General features: G+C 41.1%; 1 protein-coding gene across 4 annotated transcripts in view; it reads right to left on the bottom strand.

Moving 5' to 3' along the window:
- dlgap1b (discs, large (Drosophila) homolog-associated protein 1b) overlaps positions 1 to 21,272 on the bottom strand; it is a 260,605-nt gene that overhangs the window by 100,213 nt on the left and 139,120 nt on the right. For all 4 annotated transcript variants that reach the window (XM_074621743.1, XM_074621745.1, XM_074621746.1 and 1 more), the window contains exon 4: positions 9,538 to 9,742. The gene's annotated coding sequence lies outside the window, so the exon portion shown is untranslated. The remainder of the gene's footprint in view (positions 1 to 9,537; positions 9,743 to 21,272) is intronic.

The following is a 21,272-nucleotide window of genomic DNA, read 5'->3' as shown; positions in this document are numbered from 1 at the left end:
GCGCCAGCTTTGCGGAACCACACTTGCCTATGAGCTTTAAAATGGCTGAATGTAACTGTGATCACACGCTCTCTCGCTGTGTGACAGCGCCCGGCGACTCAGAGAGGAGTCAGTGCTGGGGAGATCTTCGTCATGCCCCTGATTCATCATCATCCCCCTTTCTCCTGTCACAGCCACTGAGAGGCAGCCAGGCCAGCTGCTACAGGGCGCTGCAGAAAGCTGTGGCGTGGAGGGATGCTGGCAGGTCAAAAGAAGCCCCCTCACTGCTCTGCGGAGCCAAGCCTCACCAAAGTGACACTGTGAGCAACAAGCATCTTCACAGTCCAGAGGACAAATATGATATGAGGAAAAACTTGTTGGAAACTGGACTAAATATTATAAAGTGGGATTTTGTTTGAAGTTATGATTCTAGATTTTTGACACCATTTATTGTTAACCCAACATTTGCACTGCTGCTTCACATTAAAAGTTTTTATTGTGAAGCAGTCACAGTAAACATACTGTATTTGTTAGAGGTTAAAAAGGACCTATTATGCTTTTGTGCTTTTCCATTTCCTTTAGTGTGTTATATAGTTTTTTTGTGCATGTAAATGGTCTACAAAGTTACAAAGACCACACCAAAGGGAGTTACTCTCCCCCACAGAAACACTGCTCCTGAACTGACTGAAACGCCTCGCTTCAAGTCCCGCCTTTTCTTCTGTAATGTGGTGATGTCACCAAGTAACACATTTGCATAATACCTCGCTAGTCTGCCGGCAGCACGGAGCTACACGCTATACAGCTCCGTTATGGTGCTTATGGTGCGTTCAAGTTCTACCCAGTATAATGAATATTGGGCGATGGTAGATTATAACGCTATCATGATGTGTTCAAATGTAATCTTGTAAAATGGAGTTTTTGGCGAGAAACTTTAAGTTGTTTAAAGATGTTTTCACAGCAGTATAAAATAGATAATAGAGAGAGAATTATGACCTGTTTAACTTCCTAACACTAGCTCTAAGCTGCTTCTTATATATAATTAGAACTACTAATTCCAAGATTTTTTTTATCAATAAAAATACAATAATTTATTTCCTAATCATTTGAATTTTGTGTTTTATGCAAATAACCACTATAGATGACAATAACAAAGTAAAAGGATAACATTTAGAGTTTTTGACAGTTGGAATGTAGCACAACATTGAAGTGAAAACAGCGCTCTGTTAACTTAAATGTGAATTTGCAAAACAAATATTTTGTACCTAAAATGTATGAATTATCGTGATAAATAACCGTGTGTGATTAGCATTTTGTCCATAATCACGCAGCCCTAACAGAGGGTGAAAAGAGGTGCTGCAGCTCCGCTGGTATGAGAAAAGTAAAGCGTTTTTTTTAACTTTAAAGCATAGGCTCTAGTAGAAACCCAAACTACAAGTATGCAACTGAAAATAAGCATAAAAGGTCCTCTTTAACACTGATCATGATAATTTTCATAATGTTTTGACAGTGGATCCGTTTTGATTATTGCAGGAAGTGATGGAACAAGATGGACCAGCATCTGGGTGAACGGTTAAAATGTCACAATGGTTTGTTATTACAGGATGTCACACCTGTGCTGTGTAGAGGTTAAACAGGTTGACACAACACTGATTGTTGCCCATTCCTGTTGCACCCATCATCCCATCTAGGCGGCTAAGGTTTGATGATCGCTGTGAAAATATTATGCCCTACGAAATAATTTATCTATCGAGACGCCTCGGGAATAATACACCTTTTTTAAAATGGTGGGATGATAACATAAGCGATTATCTTGTCTAGACAATTGTAAGACCATTAAAAGTCAGTGTCTATCTGTTTGCAATTTATATTATAACATGCTTTCAACTGGCACTGTTTGGATGAAACAAAATTGCCTATTATATGGTTTCAAATGGACTTTATACTTTAATTATTACGTGGTAAAGAGCATACACACTACTCAGGATTGCCTTACGTTGTTTCATAGATATCATAATCTTCAGTGCCTCATGCCAAAACGGTATAATCTTGTCAAAAATCGTCTCAAAAGAGGCATCAGCCCTCTCCCTCTCTCTCATCACTGTCAGTCTAGTAGACAAGCCATCTCGACTTTCCTAAAGCTTCAGTCTGCATGCAAATGAGTCTCTCTGGCTTTACTGTGTACACATGCTAACAGACTGTGGTACAAAGACATGAACATCACAACTGCCACTGGCTTCCCAGATCTTAGATTAGCCTATTAAATGATGTTGGGGATTATAGGAGAAAACCCTGTTTAGAAATATGCATGATGTTTTGTACAAACATTAGCATATTGCCATTTCTGAGACATGATTGCTTTATAATGGATATGTGACTTTTGTGTATGCCAACAAAAATGTTGTTTCATAAAAAAAGAAAGCTATTTGAACAAGAAATATGTCGACTTCCCACTCACATGCAGAGCCCTCACAATCGAGGCAATGAGGGGCTTCACTTAGCGGCACAGAGCTGTTCACTCACAAAGAATATGAAATTGTAAGTGAGAAAAATGAACATTTGAACATTTTTATGGGAAATCATTTTAACAGCATGACTGCTATTTGACTTCTAATGATGTTTGATAACCTGATAACCGGGTTAGAAACAGAAGAGGACGAACTTCATTACATTGCATAACATATCCGATTCTTCTGGGTCAAAATTTTGAACGACGGTTTAGGTCAGCAATTCTTATGACTCCTGATCTGAATACTAAATATAACAAATTAATGATAGAATGAAATTACGCAACTAGAGCTGCAACGATTAATCAATTAGTTGTCAATAATTCAATTATTCGTCAACTATTTTGATAATCAATTAAACCGGTTTGAGTAATTTTTTAAGAAAAAAGGCAAAATTCTCTGATTCCAGCTTCTTAAATGTGAATATTTTCTGGTTTCTTTACGTCTCTATGACAGTAAACTGAATATCTTTGATTGTGGACAAAACAAGACATTTGAGGACGTCATCTCAGGTTTTGGGAAACACTGATCATCACTTTTCACCTTTTTCTGACATTTAATAGACCAAACAACTAATCGATTAATCAAGGAAATAACGTTCTGAGCTGAACTTTTGTCAGACGCCCTGTTTCTATTTATTCCTTATTCCAACGGATGAGGAATGGCTGATTGGTGAAGATGAAATGAGGAGTTACATGATACGATACTTCCTCATTTCACTACAAATACCTTAATAAGGTGGCAGCTGGCTGGAGGGAGACTGCCAGGAGCCTGAGCATTTACTCAGTCTGCTGTTGGCTGTATTGTATGTCATTTTCAGTAAATATTGGAGTATAAAATATGTGTTTTCTGTTTAAAAAAACACAAACATCATAAGAGAGCAAGTGGCCTACTACTCACCCATCTTTTAAGTGGTTATGTCTCTAGTCTGATCTGGAGCACACGGCTGAAAATAATATCTATACTTATTAGATTGCGAGCAATCCGATACTGAAGCTTAGTCTGTATAATCCATTGTGAGCCACTTATTCCACTATCAAACCACAAACCTCACAGCTCGCAGACGCATTATTGTTGGCATAATTTCTGCAGGTGACCATACACACCACCGTACTTCATTAAAACCATCCACAGAGAGTTATTATATCTGGAATGACTTTTTTCCCAGAGGAGGTATTTGTTTGTCTCCATTCAGCCCCTCGCCATCAGCGAAGAATAGCGGAATACACCGCTATCAATAAGACTGTTTAAACAAGCTGTCAGCCGGCAGAGAGTTTGTGTTCAGAACGGCAACAATAAGAGGATGTGTGCGCTGTCACCCCACACACAGGTTCAGTAACAGTTGAAAATAGCTTAGCATTCAGCAGCTGATTCCAGCACAGAAAGGGATATGCATCTGTACTGAGAGAGAGAGGGGGAGAGTGTGTACAGGCAGTCCTCCCCGGTGTCTGGCCGAAGGCCTCCCTGGTGGATTATGTTACCCAACAATGGCAGTGGCCTTTCACAGTCGGAGCATGCTCCAATAGCTTGAAGGCATACAAACATGCCTCTCTTCCTCTTTCCCCCGCTCTCCCACCAGAATTGACATTGTCCCCTGACAAATGCAAGTCTACATTATGGCTTTATATCAACAAATGAGTGCCCCAGTTTCTGGTGAAAGGCTAATAAAAAGCAGGCTATCACACCAAAGCATTTCAACGGAGCGTGCTGTGACATGAATGGCATCACACATGAAAAGGGACCCAGTGTCACTGCAAGACAAAAAAGGTGAGACCGCTGTGGCTGTGTTAGTTTCTCCTCACTAATGAAAGATGGACAAGACAGAATGGGCTTCACAGAAGGGCATGACAGAACTGTGGAGAGGTAATGTTGTGATCAGACATACTGTTATATAGCTGTTTATAATGTGTGTAGAGAAACACACACACACACTATCAACACAGAGAGAAAGCCTGAGGCATAGAGTGTATAAGTCCTGCAGGCATGAGCAGGCATGAAGGGAAGCTGTAATAGTATACAATGCTCTTTGTCAGAGGTGCTGCACACACAGAATTCCCTCAGCAGAATACTGTATATACTGTACAGCAAAGCGACTTCATCAGTAAGAGTAATGTACTTTTCCTCATGCTTCAGCTGCAGCACATTATAAGGGTAATGGGTTTGACCTCCAAATGAATTATATTTGTCAGTTAAGTGAAGGGGGCAGCTACATGAATATGTTATGCTGACAATCAAGAGTAAGAAAAAAAAATCAAAAGCCAGACGAGTTATTAAGAATAAATCCTGGGGAGCAGAAAGTGATTTTTTTTTTCATCCTAAAACTCCTCAAAAGGCAGATAATCTGAGAGGAGCGGGATTAGTAAATGTATTCGAGCACTGAGTCTATGTTCATTCGGTGTGAGTGACAATCTGCACGGGCACAGTGAGGCCAACATGTTCTCATCCCAACTTGTTACAGCTTTGTCATGCCCCTTGGCATCACTTTAGGTTTAGGCAACAAACCACTTAGTTAGGTTTAGGAAAGAACTGTCTGGGCTTGAAACTACTACATTTGTGAAGTGAAAATAAAACTGAAAGTTGTGAACACAGGACATGAACGAACATCTGACTGTGTACATTGTAGTTAATAGAAAGCCCGGTGCGTCTCATACAGGCGCTTAATGGTGCCTTGTGAGGTGGTATCAAATGCCGACGGCCGAGACAAAGCGTCGGTATTAGGGATGCTGATTTTTTCCAATCCGATAACTGATCCTCGTTAACCGTTTATTAACCGTTAACCGACAAGATAAGTGTGTCGCATGCAGCGGTGCTATTTTTAGCGCCTAACAAGCCACCCAGCTTCAACGATAAGCCGATGCACAAACAGGTTAAATCCATCATTTATCACCAGCTGCAGTGTATGTGCAAAACAGACAACTGAGTCCCCAGTTCACCCGTCTGGGAGAGTGACTGTAGCAGCCATGACGCTGCGTGTATTGTCCCAGTAAGTCTCCAACGCATCATTTAGTTTAGCTGCGAGGTTGTCAGCAGTGTGTATGCCCAGCGTAACGATATTGAGTTTCCAACAAACCGTGTGTGTATGTGCTGCGTTAGCAGATGTAGCGTTGCTGGTGGCTTCATGCTCATCGTTGTAACACACATACGGTCTGTCAGCATGGCGTAACGTTAGCGAGTGTGCGACAGACCGTTTTTGTGTGGCGGCAGTGAGTACGGGGTTGTCAGTGGAGTTATAGCTGTGAACGTAACAGTGCAGTGTGTGTACAGTTTAATTGTCGGTGAATAAATGCTACAACTCCTCAAGACCCAAGCCAAGCTCCTGTGTCCTGCACCTCCGGCTCAGACTCACTTTAGGTGGGCTGTTAAGGCGGACCAGCTATTCTCCTTTAAGTGACAAGCCGCTCCTCTGAGTTTTGCTACGCTTTTTCGCGATTTTTTTTATATTTCTTTTAACCATTTAACCGATAGCATTAATCGGTTAAAATTCTTAATGTCGGTAAACGGTTAATTATTAACATCCCTAGTCGGTATTTGACATCCTGAGAATGAAACCGGGCTGGTGAGGCCTGTTTCATGGGCAGTGGCACACACGCTCCTCATGAGGACCTGTAGTCTTCAGTGAATACAGGCTTTGTAAAGAAGTTCAGCTCTCTCTAAACCTCACAGTTGGAGCACAAAAAACATAAAGGTTCTCCACTGGTTTCCCCCCTGAGGTAGCTCACAGCTTGTTCTCCTTAAATCTTGAAAAAAAAAAAAAAAAAAAATCCACAGGAGAAAAAGATGAAGAAATTAAATTTGCCCTGCTGACAGCTCCCGTACGACCAATCTCAGCAGCTAAGTGCGGCGGAAAGTGCGCAGGCTGAGATTACAGGACTAGTGCAGGAGTGCTTGAAGAGTCCCCTCAAGCCAAACTAGTAAGTCTTGCGAGAGAGAGGAATTGGACACAGAAGATGTCCTGCTCTCATACAGTATAGGTGAACCACTGAAAAGCAATTGTGGGACCTGACGGTGCTCCGCTCAGTAGAACAGTGCAGTGTAATTAAAATTCAACAAAGAAAAGAACACAGCCTGAAACTACAGTACATCAGAGGATACTGCTACAGCTGACTCATCATTGCGGTCATCCACAACCATCATTACCACATGATTGTGACTTCTGGCCTTCGCAAATAAAACCTGAGGGAGACAAGTTATGAGTAACAGCTATGTCATCGCTGTGCATTGCAAAATCTTCTTTGCTGTCATCATCCCTTATTTTTATTGTAAAGCTGTGGGGCGTTAGAAAGCAATATTTGTGCCACTACTAGTCTCCTTCTGCCCTTCGGTCTGCTCAAATCTGATGGTCCTTTTATAATTTCATTTTAATTTCAGGGTTCCGTGGCTTCAAAGAAAAGCTCAAAACAGAACAGCAAAAACACACAAACAAGGCCTGTTAGTGATGACACATTAACATCCGGACTGCATTATCTGCATAATTACATGGCAAAGCCAGACTTGCTGGCTATGGAAGAAGTGTGAAAAATATACAGAGATTTTAAAATATTCAACAGCCCTTATCTCCCCTCGAAAGCATCTTTAATATTCCACAGGCAGCGTGTGGAAAGCAGGCGGCTGAGGCGGTGTTTACAGGTATTTTGTAGCAGAGCAGATCTCGCCGTGTTTTAACTAAACTGGCGCCGTTCAGCAACAGCACAACACAGACAAGGAGCTCTTCTAATTGACCTGGGAATAAAAAGAGGCTGTCACAAAGGACCTTCAAATCTGTAAATCTTTCTCATCATCTGTGAGATTTATGAAAATGATACAGGGGGGATGCCACCACGGCTGATAACGGCATCAAGACAAAAAGCAAGCTAATGAAGCACCGGCACAAGGTTGAGAGATCAGCACCGAGTACATAATTATCTGACGGGCAAAGAGAAAAGGCAGCTAATGATCACTCCAACACTCCACAGTTGTATGAAGCCACTGCAGTCAGTCATAGGAGCGAGATGCGGAGGGTCTCTAATGGGGGGGATGGGAAGGGGAGCAGATGCTGCACGGGGCCTTTTGCGTTTAACAAGGAGAGCGTGCACGGTTTAAGGAAGTGACACAGGCACCGAGGGAAGATCAACAGATTGTGAGACTGTTCGCTGCTTCTCTGAGATAAAAGAATGGGAAAAAATGTCTGCCTTGCAATGCCTTTCACTTGGAGTAGGAGATAGAGAGAGGGGGGAAATCGTTAAATATGCCTCTTATCCTGTAGCACACAAATCTGGAGGATCTGTGTGGCCTGCAGCTTTCAGTCAATATTCCTGTTTCCTGTATTATTTAAGTACTTCATTAATTTTGGTAGGGTGCTAATAGCTTCTTTATACTTGATTGACCTCTTAAGCTGGGGACACACCAAACTGACATCAGAGAATTAGCGGCGACGAACGCCTCACGTTGGCTTTGTTTTGGCCCGAACACACTGCAAAGACTACAGCCGACGGCCAGTTAGCAAGGACGTCCTGCAGGTAGTCTGTATTAGTCATTCAAAAAGAGAAACCGGAAGACCGAGGACTGCGGATGTACAAGCCATTGTTATGATACGTACATAAAACAAAGCAGCGTTTGCCTCTCACTCACCACTTAGCTTCACTCCAGATGGCCAATGTTGTTGTAAAAATATCTGTGTATTGGAACGACCAGATGAGATAAAGATGAACAATGAGAAGAGCCTTCTGTGTTTTTCCTCTTTACTTGTTGGCTTGCTTTCTTCACTTCCGTTTCTCATGTGGTGCACTGATTTGTTTAAGCTGAACAGCCAATTAGAGTGGTTTCTCTCACCAACGGGCGCCACCGCCTGTTCAACATGCCACAAAACCTCCAACACGGACAGACTGGAGCCGACGGTGCGGGACACACCGCAAAAACTAGGCCGATGGCCCCAAACTGTCCGACAGCCAACCGTCGGATTGGTGTGTCAAGGCCTTGATCCCTTCCTATCATCCTTGAATCTGGCTCTACCTCTGCTGGAGCCAGAATAACAATTGCTTCCCCCCCCCCCCAATTGGCTCAGTGCCTCTCCACACACACACAACAATAATTACAGTCTATCCTAATGGCATATAATTTCCATCTACACCAGGAGCCATTAACACAGCTTTATTCTGCTAGACAAACTAGTTGTGCATTTACATCAGACAAGTGGTCCATTCATGTCGCAGCTGGAGTAAGTCTAGAGAGTAAATTACAGATGTAATGTTGTTCGTTTATGCCGACTGAATTTCACGGGCTACTACTGTACTTGTGGCAGTTTTAATGACTCACATTCAGTGTGGAGCAGTGCTGCTGTCTGTTGCAGACCACAATGCAACACCAAGCCAATTTTAAAAGGAGACAGAGAGCCAGAATGAACCCATAGAGCAGATTGACTATTGGAATAAAAGGCATAGTGCCCCTGAACCCATCACTGGAGCGTCTGTCTACAACCTGGTAGGCTTCAGATTCTATGATAGAAGGAGTCACCTCAAAAGCTTTGGACACACAGAGTGATATGATGGCCACATGTTCCAACTGTATCCCACAAGTGGTAGCAGTATGTTCAGCTTTTTCATTTTGCTTCCAAGCTGTTATAAAAGAAGCAAAATTCTGCATCTTTATCCTCATAATAAAATGCCAAGGACGCAATAGCAGACGCGGTTGTTCCGGATTGGGTGATTGGTTGGATTTTTTTTATTTATTTTTTTACCCATGCCTCATTATCACTTACGGCAAGTGGTGAGGACGGTTGTCAACGTGCCATACATAAGGGGGAAATGCAGTCTAACAACTTTGTCAAAATAAATTACCTAATTTCTATCAGTGTCCAGGCTCATAATAAAAGTTGTGGGAATAAACAATCAATGCTGTCCATTACGCACAATGTGACATGGAAACAAACAAGCATGACGTCCAGGACTGCACATTCAAGAGAAAAAAAAAAGTGGCATGTTTTGATAATGAGATGTTATAAGTGATGACAAGTGCAAACAAATTGCTCCCTGCAGAATGAATGAAACGAGACAAACAATTTGCGCATTTGTACCCCTACCTTTATCAACACAGGCCGTCCGAGACTCGCCTCTGAAGAGTAATCCTCTGAATGTAGCTGATTGCTTCTTTGCAGTGAGAATGTAACAAGTCTGGATTTATCATATAGGACGTCACTTGGATGGTAAGGTCCCATACACTGGAGTATCTTCCTGTATCGCTCCGTCTGTGGGCTGCAGAGGCATCACTGAACGGATGAAACAGCGCTTCACAAGGATGGAGGGAGGCAAAGTCAGACATGGAGTCACTCTGACCTGGATCCTTCAGCAGTCCACTCATCTATGGTTCACACACAAGACATTTCAGAGATATAGCTAGATAAAACTTACAATTAATAGTAATAGTGGACTAATACTAAGTAGTGGACCTACTATTATAACTACTGGTGGTGTTGTGGATAACTTATCACATAAAAACCTGTATAGTGAGGTTTAAAGTGACCCCCAGGTGCATTTAATGTATCACTAATTAGGCTAATGGCTCAGGTATGCAGGTTGAGGGTGGAGGCTAATGGATAATCTTAGGTTATTTCCTACATGTTTCATAATTAAGCCAGAAAATCAATAATAATTGATTGATAAAATATTTTATTTGTCTATCAGTCACATGAAAACATTATATATGAGTTTATATGCTACATATATAAGGCTACATTTAAAATACATTCACTTACTGGCATGTTTCTGAGATATAGCATCACCTTTACAACTGAGTAATATCCATCCACTGAGGAAGAAAGTCCTGGGAAAGGCTAGAATTGTATATACTGTATATACCGTTTATAAATGTGTTTATTTATTTTATATATTATATTTATACAAATAAAAAATATAAATATATTATTTTTAATTAAAAAATTATATATATATTTTTTTAATTTATATATAAATATATATATTTAGAAATATATATTATTTTTTATATATTTTGTTTTTCAAATATTTTTCTGATTCTTTTTAATATATATATATATATATATATATATATTTTCTCTCGCATGTCAATAATTATTTACGCTGTTTAAGCCAACATGGAAGAGAACATGACATGAATGTACGTACATACATACAGTATAGATATGTTTACATGTACATACTGTACTTAATCATCCAGTCCATGTATATCCATTTAGTATTTCTTTTCACTATTTGTATTGTTTACAACTTACAGAACACTGGACTTGTATAAAGATGTTTTATTTTATTTTATTCTTATTTTATTGTTGGTCATTGGTGCTTTTTATGTAATATTTATATACACCTCTTCTTTCACTACTTGTGTACATAAAAGTCCTGTCTATTTCTCGCCTTTATCTGTCCAACTTTGTTGTCCTTGTTCCTAGCTGTTATTTCTATTTCTGTGTAAATACACTGAGAGAGATGCGTAAAACAGAGTTAAATTCCTTGTATGTATGTACTTGGCAAATAAACCTGATTGTGATTCTGATGAAGTTAAACAAATCCATCTGCTGAGGAGCAGCTTTTTCAAAATTTACAATAGGCCTATATCTTTTTTCCCTATTGCGGATTGTGTAATTTCACTCTGTAATGTTCATTAGTGTTCAGGTTAGGGCAAAGGTTCAAATTCAATTATCATGTCTTGTATTAATAACCAAAAACTGGCTGCAAAATAAGACATATAATGTCACAATGTGACATTTGGAGTATGAAATCCTCTGATGCAGCTTTTATCATCAAATCTTACACATACACACACACACACACACACACACACAAAGACAGCCAAGTTGTGCAGCACGGTGCACACAGACACATCACACAGACTTCTCCCATCACTCTCTGTCTCTCTGTAGCAGTGATACTGATGAATGGCTGGAGGCTACTCTGCTGGGAGAGAGCTCTGTGCCCGCCAGGCAGCCTGGATCTAATAACAAAGTTGCGTACTTCAATTGCATAACCCTGGCAACGGCAGCAAAGATTGAACTTACTGTAGGCTATAGCGGGGTGCGTGTTAGTATGGACTCTGGGTGATCAGGCTTTAAATCAGTTATGCATTTAGAATAGTGGTTTGGATGTGAGGAATCTTCTGCGCTGAGACATTATCGGGGGGATTTACTGAAGCCTGAAGCCTTTTCATCAACCAGCAATCAACAATTTATTGGTGGCAGTCAGTCAATAAAGGCATTCCCTGAAAGTGTCAGTGAAATCAATATTCCCCCCGTGACAACCCAGAGAGAGAGCAAGAGCGAGAGGAAAAATAAGCAGACGTATAATGAGTAGCCACACTTGCACATACGATTGATTAACTGTGTTGCCAGTAGAGCATTATGAATGAACCTGACCTGAATTTGTACAATTCACTACTAAATTTTCTCACTTTCACTCCCACTTTGACTTTAATTGTCAGCGTACTGATATAATCCCGGCTGATCACAGTGTGATGACTGATTTTTCTTGGGGGAAAACTGAACTGTCACCCAAGGCTGACTGCAGTAAATCTCTCAACAAGGAGTTTGTGTGTGTGCGTGTGTGTGTGTGTGTGTGTGTACAGTGTCTTTAAGCTTAGTTATGTTCAAACTCAAGATTGTTTTCGGTGTGTGGCGTCTTTAAGGGAAACTTGCTCTGGTGCAGTGTGAGTCCCTCAGGAGGCATGTGTGATCTTATTTGCGTCACGGCATCTTGCAAGTACAGTACATCCATGACGCTGGCCTACACATCAAAGGGTGTGAAATGGCTCGGCTCTATCGAAATTTGTCTCGAGGCTGAGAAAACACAGATGCTCGTTGAAAATAAATAAAGTCCTATGATGCCTGCAGGCTTGTCAACAAAGCAGTTCAACAGGATTTGAATTTAAAAGTGTAACTGAAAAAAAAAAAGGGATACATTGTATATTTAAAATCCATGACAACAGCAGTGTTTGAACACATTTCAGATTAAACAGGAGTGACTTCTACTGTATGCATTTTGTCACTTGAAGAATCCACTGGAAACTGACTCCAGTCCATATTTTACATCTCTCTCTGGCTCAGCATGCAACAGCCAGCTATTTATCAATAATTCAGACCAATGGAGGTAGTTGCAAACATATGAAAGATGACACAGAGAGTGCAAAGTAACTGTTCCATTACTTTGTTGTCATAATTACCATTAAATCATATTTTGACAGGTTGTCAGAGCCTCAAACTCTCTTTCACAGAACTCCAAGAAGAAGCCATTATAATGTGTTTCCTGCTGCATGTCTACAAGTCAATGACAGCACTAATGTTGTGATGTGCTTTCTTTACATGCATTGACTCTGTCAACAGAGTAATCTTGTGGTTACATATAATTACACTGCAGTTTATCTGATTAAACAAATTTATGATGCAGGCGGATGAAGCACGAGCCATATTAATGTAAATTATTAATTATTCTACATCATTATAAATTCTGCTGATGCTGCCATGGCAATGACTGCCTTGTAATGGGGAAAAGCTTAATGAAAAAATGATCCTCAAATAACACGTATTTTAAGAATGTTGCCTCTGAAATAAAAACAAAATCATATTTGTATTTGATCTCAGCAGTATAGTATGAGGCAGATGTCACCTAGTTTCAGCTCTACCTTCCCATCTTTTCCTCAACTGCCACTCACACTTCTTCTTCTGCTGCTTCTCTCAGAACAATTACAGACTTGAGAGATTAGCAGATCTCAGCTCACGAGGCGTGGCTGGATGAAATCAGTTTCACTGGATGGGAGACTGTAAGCACGTTGCAACCCAGCACTTTCGATCAATGCTCATGAAACGGCCCAGAGGGACGTCTGCAAACCTTTGATGTTCCCTTGAAGACTCTATCGCTTTTTCGACTTGATTTAATTCAGCCCTCTTTGTCTCGGAGCAAATTAATTCCAGGCCTGAAAAGTGACGCGTAAACACCAGCGTCTAATTTCAACCTTGCAGTATATATGCATGCACATGTGTTATGCAAAGAGCAGATGGTGCGAGCGTGATGGTCTCAAGTTAAGGAACATAGAACATGTTGCATTTTCTAATTGTGCAATTAATGCTGCACATGTTTTAGCCCAAGAAAATCAGAACTCATTACATGTGCTCATGCACATATCTGAACCTCCTTAACCGCAATGTTCACATGAAAGAGCCGAGCTAATGAACAGAGATTAGTTCATATTCTGTAGGCAACACATTATGTTGTTTACTGTATACGTCAGGTTCTTCTGCAGCCATCCAAACACTAGTAGAAGTACTAAGAATAGAAATGGCATTGAAGCTGAATAATTCAGACGCAGGGGGTGGAATACACAACGAGATTTTTCCATGAGGCCTCAAAAAAAACAACGTAGAAATGCTGATATCACAACAGCCCTCACTGAAGAATCTCTTTGTGTGTATGTATGTGGAGACATTCATTTGTTAAGTGTGTGTGTGTGTGCGGGTCGTGAAAGGGCCATGGGACACTTTACACAAGAATGAACTAATCATATCACAGTCCTCTATGAGTCGACTTCATTCAGATGCACTTAGTGGTTTTATAGCTGAATAACTGATGTGATGAAGTCTAAAGAATTACTCAACACACATTTACAGTTGATAAAAGCTGTTTCAGCTCATCCATAAGTCTACAAAGTCCACTTTCCATTTGCTCTACACATAGTACAGTGTAAAAGTCTGTATTTTAATGTGAACCCTGCGGACTGTGCAGACTAGAATGGGCGGAAACAGCTCCGTTCACCCGTTGGGGATTTTTCGCAAATCTCACTCTTCATCTTCCTGAACAGAACAGGCAGCACTTACACTTTCTGTTTCCCACGTTCCTCCATCCTTCCATGGGACTTGTGCTTTTCACACTTCCCTAAACTTTACAAAAGAAATTCACAGTGAAGTATTAAATATTGAACGGCTCAAGTGAGAATGTTAAATCGGCCTTCTGTCAGTACAGTCGGTGAGCAAGATGGAACAAGATTTGTGGATTAAGGCTGAATCCTGAACCAGATGTTCCTTATTTTAAATGATCGGCAACACTCGTAAGGAGGAATTCATCTTACTCGGGCTGCGACTAACAATTATTTTCACTACCAAATGATCTGTCAGTTATGATTTTCATTTAATCAGTTAATCACTTAGTCTACGAAGAGTTTCTGGAGGCCACAGTAATGTGAGAAAACAGAGAAAAGCAGCACATTCTCACATTTGAGAAGCTGGCATTTTTGCTTGATGAATGACTTAAACATTACTCAATAATAAAATTTGTTATAGATACATTTTCAGTTGATTGAAGGAATAGTTTGACATTTTGGGAAATACTCTCATTTGCCTTCTTGCCCAGAATTAGATGCAGTGGGCTACCGCCAGGTCTGAAAAGTGAAGCCAATGCGGAAGTGCCTTAAACTTGCATTCTTTCTAACAGCCAGCAGGGGGCGACTCCTCTGGTTGCAAAAAGAAGTCTGATTGTATAGAAGTCTATGAGAAAATGAGCCTACTTCTCACTTGATTTATTACCTCAGTAAACATTGTAAACATGAGTTTATGGTCTCAATCACTAGTTTCAAGTCTTCTTCAATACAGCATTAAGCCAATATGCTCCTGGCTCTAGCTTTATATTTAGTTTACAGATATGAAAGTGATATCCATCTTCTCACCAAACTCTCGACAAGAAAGCAAAATTAATATTTCCCAAAAAAAGACAAACTATCCTTTTAGTTTTCGGTCATTATAATATGCTGTCATTAACATTTCTATTGTTTAGCAGTGAGCATTAATTAACAGAAGCAATCCGAGGTAAAGCATTCAGCTCAGAAACACACAGCCGTGGATGAACACATGGCTGCTGCACAAATTAAAGCGCTGACCCTCCAGTTATGGGGACGGTCTCACTAATAAGCAACGTGCAACCTTGACTATGCATGCTTTATACATTCCAGCAAGCTTTTATAACACCAACCTTGAATTTCTGTGAGAGAAACCCCCGCCCCTGGGAAAGGGCTGTTTATATTGGCACTATAGCGATGTGTTGTTACTCTCTGTCACTGTGTTGTCATTCTGCACTGTAGCTGCCATGTCCTCCTGGTAGAGACAGGCGGGAGCAATTCCTGCCTGAACCGTTCACTGGCAGGTAGAAGGTGCTGAGAGAACCAAACAGTGACTACATTATCTTTGCTTCACTGCACTGCTTTCTCTACGCTTTTCTTGCTCTTTGACCTCCCCCCTCCTCCCCTCTCTCTCTTTTCTTTTTCTCTAGACCCTTAATTCACTGTGTCCCCACTGAAGTGACAGAAGTCAGAAGGGCTCCTCTCGTATTCACTAAAGAGTGTCACCTTGGAGGAGAGTCAGCTTATGTCACATTCATCATGACATCTTTCTACTCTCAAAACAAGTCCAAAAAAAAAAAAAAAAAGCAGAAATGGAAGTCCTTTAAATTTTAATGCAACTGTGTGGGTTTCGAAATGGAGGTGAAATAGGATAAATTTAGTCAATTTAGTCACATTTTCAACGAGGTAATGAAGTGATTCGATTACAAAAGGCTGACACACTGTTCTAGCTGCCAGTCAGTGTCAATTCACCTCAATAAAGCTGAATACATTTAAGAAATATATCTGAAAAACCATTGTGTGAGAGGGAAAACTGCTTACTTCTTTACTGACAGTGGCTTCAAAAGACCATAATGCACTGCAGCCACACGATGTGAGCTTTAACTCTTTATTTATTTCTTTACAAATACCAGAGCCACTTTCAAGAAACAGTATTTAATGCAATTAACTGCATGAAGGAGCAGTAAATGATTCCTCTGGCGTGCTGATGTTTTGTTTTTTTGTTTGTGGTGAGGTTGTCTTAATATTTGAAATATGTATATGTTCCACTGCATGGAGTTTGCTGGCATCATTTTTAAATAAGGTAATGTGAGGACAGCAATTTTGGGATGTAATGCGATATTTGAATGTATATAATTGTTTGTGATTTCTGTATCAGACCCCAGGAAGACTAACTGATGTTATGACGTCAGCTAATGGGGATCCTTATAAACTGAACTAAACTATTATTTTAATGGAAAACTGTTTTTGTTTATTTTAAGCATTCTTGTTCTTGTTGCTCTCTGCAGAAACAAATGCAACAAGTGACCCGTTCGTTCCTATGAAAGTTGGTTAGTGGCGCGCATGGAGCAAAAACAACAACTTGACTTTCAAGTAGAAAAGTACCTGGATCTTCCAGCGATCTTTCACATCCATTGGACCCTTAGAGCAGGAGTGTTTCCTTTACCCCCCCCCCCCTCCCATTGGTAATTTTCATAGTGGCTGTGGAACTACATCTCCGTGTTCGCCATGTGATGACATTTGGCCCAAAAATACTTTTTCCCATAGACTTACATTGGGAAAGAGACGTCTGTAACTCAACGGATAATTTTTTTTGAGGTGAATCAACTTCCCAGTACGAACACTCTAATAGCCCTTATTTAAATAATTAGGTCCTAAAAGTTGTAAAATGCACTAATAGCCCGAATCCAGAGTTATTTCCCGTCCTCCGTTCATGTGAATGAGCCCCAGACGGAGGGTGGAGCGAGGGCTGGGAGGCAAAGTTAGTAAGCCGTGACGACAGTGTGACGTTGTGACCCTGTGACCGAGCCATGTGACCGAGTGGATGCTACTTCGCCTGCTCCATGGGCCCAATGGATGCGGAAGATTTCCGGAAGATCCGTGTACCTTTCCAGTCGGAAGTCGAGCCATTTTGGCATGCGCCACTGAGCAACTTTCATAGGAATGAACGAGGCCCCGCCTCCAACGCTGTATCCAGTTCTCTTTATAAATCCATGATCCAGCCTCGGACTGAACAAAGGAAAGAAAATAACTCTGGATTCGGCTATTAGTGCATTTTACAACTTTAAGACCTAATGATTTAAATGAGGGCTATTGAAGTGTTCGTACTGGGAAGTTGCTTCACCTAAAATAAAATGATCTGCTGAGTTACAGACGTCTCTTTCCCAATGTAAGTCCAAGTAAAAAAGTATTTTTGGGCCCAATAGCATCACGTGACGAACACGGAAGTTGTAGTACCACCGTTTGGCCACTACGTAAAATTTGCTTCAAAGCCTGACGCTCTTCCTGGGGCCTTAGCTGAATCACTAACTGTTAGATGAAAGAATATATGAACACCTGAGAATGGAGTTTTCCTAAAGGCAGTTTCAGGGAAAAATGTCTTTGTAAGAAACAAAACCGTGCAAACCTTCCCTGGAATCAAGCAATTCCACATTTGAGACACTCTAACAATGCCACTAAACCACCGTGTACTCTCCTGCTGGGAGTTTATAGCTCTGACACTATTGCATCTAGAGATGAAAGAGTGGAGGTGGGTGGGGGGGGTATGAAAGTAAATCATGGACGATGGAAAGACAGAAAGCAGAGTGAATGAGAGCCATGCTGCTGCGGGCAGACGTGCTGTTAAATGTTGGTTTGCTGAAGGAAAGCTTTGTGGCCGGGATGTCAGGGATGGATCATTACTCTATATCCACCACCAACAGTAACCACAGTTACAGCATGTGTACCTTAATGAGATACATCCTCCTATAATAGTATAATTAATCATTTCACAGACCAGAGGGGCCAACTACGGCAAGGCACACCTACTCTTATTTCTCTTGACGTCAGCCTCTACTGCTTGTTCTCATATCATATTTGTGAGGCCGTCATTTTCTCCCCTGCATATTAAACATTCAATTTACCTCCATTTAACATTTTGTTTGCTTCAATTTTGCATCATTTGTAGTTCAGGCTGGGTAATTTACACCGTTTCTGCTCCCCATAACAAGCTGAGCATGATGGATGATGCCGTGTGAGTTTCAAATAGACAACATGTGAATGGAACGGCGTGACAGGAATGGGAATTTAAAATCAGCTGGGATATCACTGTGTAAGTGAACAACTGTGCATATGACCGCATACATACAGGATGGTGACAAATAAAAGGAAAAACCAACAAACAGTGTCTTAGTGAAGTGACGGGCCACCAGAAGCTGCCGGAGCAGTTTCAGTGCTCCTTGGCAGAGAGTCAAGTCTGTGAAAATCGATTGGAGGGATGAACACCATTCTTCTGAAAGATATTCCCTAATTTGGTGTTTTGATGATGGAGAGTGCTGTCTAATGCAGTGGTCCTGAAATTTCTTGGCTCGAGACCCCTAAAAATAAAGTTAGGCTGGACCATAGACTGTGCTTAGGCACATCATGGATGTTTAAAGAGAACTGGATACAGTGTTTGAGGCGGGGCCTCGTTCATTCCTATGAAAGTTGCTCAGTGGCGCATAAAACCAAAATGGCTTGACTTCCATCTAGAAAAGTACCCGGATCTTCCAGCGATCTTCCGCATCCATTGGGCCCGTGGAGCAGGCGCAGTAGCCTCCGCTCGGTCACGGGGTCACAATGTCACAATGTCACGCTGTCGTCACAGTTTGCTAACTCCGCCTCCCAGCCCGCGGTCCAGCAAATGTGTTCCTTAGTGACATCACCACGTTACAGAAGAAGGCAGGACTTCAATGAAGGCGTTTCAGGCAGTTCAGGAGCAGTGTTTCTGTGGGGGATTTTGGGCTTTTCAACTTTGCAGACCTTTTACATGCACAAAAAACTATATAACGCACTAAAGGAAAAGGAAAACGCACAAAAGCATAATAGGTCCTCTTTAACACGACTCTGATTGCATCAGAAGTAAATAAATGTCTTGTTGAACCTTCAAATGTTTTCCAACACAATAAAGAAATATTCCATAGTGCCACTGAACTGTCCAAACAGCAATAAAAGGACTTTCATAGAATGATCTGTTATTTTGTCACAGCAGCGAGTTTGAGCAGGAGTGCAATTCTAGGTCTAGTTGACAAGACGCGGCCTCTAAATCAGATTTAGTCCAACATCACCTGGCTCGCCTGAAGGTTCCTGTGATCCCCCTCCTCCAGCCTTCACACTCCACTAGCAGCACCCAGGGTTTGAGTGGCAGGAAAGTAGTGGCACTGAGAAAGGTGAACAGTCTGTACACTTCTTAAGTTCTACAAAAAAGAAAAGAAAAATCCTATGTGTTGTGTCCGAACTTGATGTTCAGCGATAACGCAGCACAGCAGTAGACAGCAGTGGTTACCGGGGTCGTTTGGAGGAATGAAAATATTATTTTGACAGCCTCTTACAGACCAAAGTGGTTTCATATGTGGAGATTTATCTCTTGTGATGGCTTGTCTGAGGCGAAGAGGTGCGGATAGGGAGGAGTAAGATTGGATGTGATCCCTGTTGAAACTTCCATCAAAGCTGAAAATATGGTCTCTACTGCCGGTCAAAGGAGGTGATTTATTTTTATTTTCTTAACAAACCCTGTTGTTGTGGCGTAACTCGCTATTTTTGTTCAGCAAGGACATTCTCGGAGCTTAAAAAGTCTCCTTTTATACTGACAAATGAAAATGTGTTATCTTTAAAAGTGGTATTCTGCAGACTGAACAGTTTCCTAATAATGTCTAAATTATAGTTCTGGGATTCAGAGTGAGTCTTGATGTCATTCAGAGGCTAATCTCCTCCGCTCACCTTTGCTGTCCTTTGCCATCCTCATTTGTAATCTAGTTGGCACAGCCGCCACTATTGGTCATGGCGGCGTAATTGTGACATTAGGAGTTGGTTCTAGAGGGATCCGCAAATGTCGTCCACAAATACGGCGTGAAAGTCACACAGACCGGGCTGCGAGGAGATAAACACTCCAAATACACAGAGCTTGTTAGTCATGGTCTCTAATTACCAAACGGTTCATGTAGGAACGTCCCAATTGTCCAATCTAGTCTGCACAGAAACGATGCCAAAGAAGCTGCTGGCATGCATAACTATTTGAAGATCTTTTCAAATTATTTATTTTTTTCGTCGGATCAAGATTTCAAGCCACAAACTGTTTTCTGTTTATCCGGATCCCTGTCAGTTCAAGGTAATTGCTTTTCTTTCTGGCATCCCATCAAAAAACGTTGACAATATTTTGATATTTAACAGCATTTGGACGTTATAATCGCTGCCTGATGCAGAAAGCCCACGAGAATTCACTGTCGCCGAGACCTACATGAGTCATAAAGTGAATCATAATTTGTTACCAAAGTGACAGTGATCCTTTATAATACCCATCATGCACATATCTCTCATAATGTAAGTGATCAAAGATGGCGGGCGTGTAATTGGATATGATTTCAGTTATTAGATGATGAGCAGCCGACAAATTGGGCCTTGTCCTTTGCCGGCAGAGCGGGTCACAGCAATCAGTCGGCGAACTTGAAAGAGTCATCCAGACACAATGTGGGATTACAACAGATCAGAAAGGAAGCCAAATACTGTTCTCTTTAAAGTCAACAGCAATGTTCAAGTGGTCTTTTGGTAAATTTAGCCTCATACGCTCTCAAGAGCTTGTTGACTTGATGGTCACGAATAACTGCTGTTCATAAGCATCAATACACAGCTGTTATTCTCTCCCACGTGTTTCAGGAGTTATGACTCAACTCTAGTATATAATGTGTGCTTTTTTGAGTGTGCAAGTGATTGCATACCTGTGTATTTGACTGCATATTTGTGTGCGGGTTGTTCTCACACACCGTTTGCAGCTGTACCTACAAAAAGTAATGCACTGTAATTCGTTTAATATCCACAAAATACATTTGTATGTACGTAGTTTTTGTCACATAACTTCTGTACTTAAGTTACGCCACTTCCTGTGTTATTTTAACTCAAACCACGATATTTTCCTAAACCTAACTAAGTCGTTTTGTTGCCTAAACCTAACCAAGT

Source organism: Sebastes fasciatus, chromosome 21 (assembly GCF_043250625.1).
Source record: "Sebastes fasciatus isolate fSebFas1 chromosome 21, fSebFas1.pri, whole genome shotgun sequence".
NCBI lineage: Eukaryota > Metazoa > Chordata > Actinopteri > Perciformes > Sebastidae > Sebastes > Sebastes fasciatus.
Note: the sequence above shows the minus strand (reverse complement) of the source record. Positions and strands in the feature narration are given on the sequence as shown.